Raw genomic sequence first — 2,500 nt, 5'->3', positions numbered from 1 at the left:
TTTTCTACTTTTTTTTTTTTTTTACAAAGTCTGCAAAAACTAAAATAAAGAAAATAAGCATCCTAATTAAAAACAAACTATGTGGAATTATTTGTTAGCATTAAATAGCCACCATTTTTAAGTAGTTTATTTTTTTTTATATACATGTGCGATATTCAATATGTGATTTAAGTATATATATATATATATATATATATATATATATATATATATATATATATATATATATATATATATATATATATATATATATATATATATATATATATATATATATATATATATATATATATATATATATATATATATATATATATATATATATATACCTAAATAGAGGAAAAGAAGGGAAAATGTCTAAAATAAAATAGGATGTTTCATTTGAATTCCTCCACAATGTTATCAATCAATCAAGCAATCAATGAAAACTACTTTTGCATTTTTTAACTTAATTTACACATTTATCAATCAATTGATTCATCTATAAAATATGTCCAAATTAAAGGAAACTTATTTTGTGCAATTATTTTGTGCAATATTCAATATGTGATATGCATGCATTGTTTGCACTAAAGGGTTTTTTAATACTTGAATTAAAGGAAAAGAAGGGACAATGTCTAAAATGCGGATGTTTTATATGATTTTCTCCATAATTTTATCAATTAATCAATGAAAATTACTTTAAAAATATGTTTAAATTAATTTCCACATTTATCAATCAATTGATTCATCTATAAAATATGTCCAAATTAAAGGAAAATTATTTTGTGCAATTATTTTGTGCAATATTCAATATGTGATATGCATGCGTTGTTTGCACTAAATGTTTTTTTATACTTAAATACAGGAAAAGAAGGGAAAATGTCTAAAATAAAATAGGATGTTTTCTTTGAATTTCTCTACAATGTCATCAATCAATCAATGAAAATTACTTTTTTTTATTAATTTGCACATTTCTCAATCAATTGATTCATCTATAAAATATGTCCAAATTAAAGGAAAATGATTTTGTGTAATATTCAATATGTGATATGCATGCATTGTTTGCACTAAATGTTTTTTTATGCTTAAATAGAGTAAAAGAAGAGAACATGTCTAAAATGCGGATGTTTTATTTGATTTTTTCCATAATTTTATCAATTAATCAATGAAAAGTACTTTTACATTTTTGAAATTAATTTGCACATTTATCAATCAATTGATTCATCTATAAAATATGTCCAAATCAAAGGAAAATTATTTTGTGCAATTATTTTGTGCAATATTCAATATGTGATATGCATGCATTGTTTGCACTAAATGTTTTTTATGCTTTAATAGAGGAAAAGAAGAGAACATGTCTAAAATGCGGATGTTTTATTTGATTTTCCCCATAATGTTATCAATCAATCAATCAATGAAAACAATGTTTTTTTTTTTAATTACTTTGCACATTTATTAATCATTTGATCCAGTTTTCATTCATCTGCAAATTATGTCCAGACTAAAGGAAATTATTTTTTTGCAATATTCAATATGTGATATGCATGCATTGTTTGCATTAAAGGGTTTTTTATACTTAAATTAAAGAAAAAGAAGGGAAAATGTCTAAAATGCGGATGTTTTATATGATTTTCTCCATAATTTTATCAATTAATCAATGAAAATTACTTTTAAATTTTTTTTAAATTAATTTCCACATTTATCAATCAATTGATTCATCTATAACATATGTCCAAATTAAAGGAAAATTATTTTGTGCAATTATTTTGTGCAATATTCAATATGTGATATGCATGCATTGTTTGCACTAAATGTTTTTTTATACTTAAATACAGGAAAAGAAGGGAAAATGTCTAAAATAAAATAGGATGTTTTCTTTGAATTTCTCTACAATGTTATCAATCAATCAATGAAAATTACTTTTACTTTTTTTTTTAATTAATTTGCACATTTCTCAATCAATTGATTCATCTATAAAATATGTCCAAATTAAAGGAATATTATTTTGTGTAATATTCAATATGTGATATGCATGCATTGTTTGCACTAAATGTTTTTTTTTTTATGCTTTAATAGAGTAAAAGAAGGGAACATGTCTAAAATGCAGATGTTTTATTTGATTTTCCCCATAATGTTATCAATCAATCAATCAATAAAAACTGGATTTTTTTTTTTTAATTACTTTGCACATTTATTAATCAATTGATCCAGTTTTCATTCATCTATAAAATATGTCCAAATTAAAGGAAAATTATTTTGTGCAATATTCAATATGTGATATGCATGTATTGTTTGTATTAAATGTTTTTTTTAATACTTAAATTAAAGGAAAATAAGGGGGAAATGTCTAAAATAGGATGATTTATTTGAATTTCTCCACAATGTTATCAATCAATTAATCAATGAAAACTAATTTTAAATTGTTTTTATTTACTTTGCACATTTATTAATCAATTGATCCAGTTTTCATTCATCTATAAAATATGTCCAAATTAAAGGAAAATTATTTTGTGCAATA

Source organism: Entelurus aequoreus, linkage group LG09 (assembly GCF_033978785.1).
Source record: "Entelurus aequoreus isolate RoL-2023_Sb linkage group LG09, RoL_Eaeq_v1.1, whole genome shotgun sequence".
Taxonomy (NCBI): domain Eukaryota; kingdom Metazoa; phylum Chordata; class Actinopteri; order Syngnathiformes; family Syngnathidae; genus Entelurus; species Entelurus aequoreus.
This window is presented reverse-complemented; position numbering follows the sequence as displayed.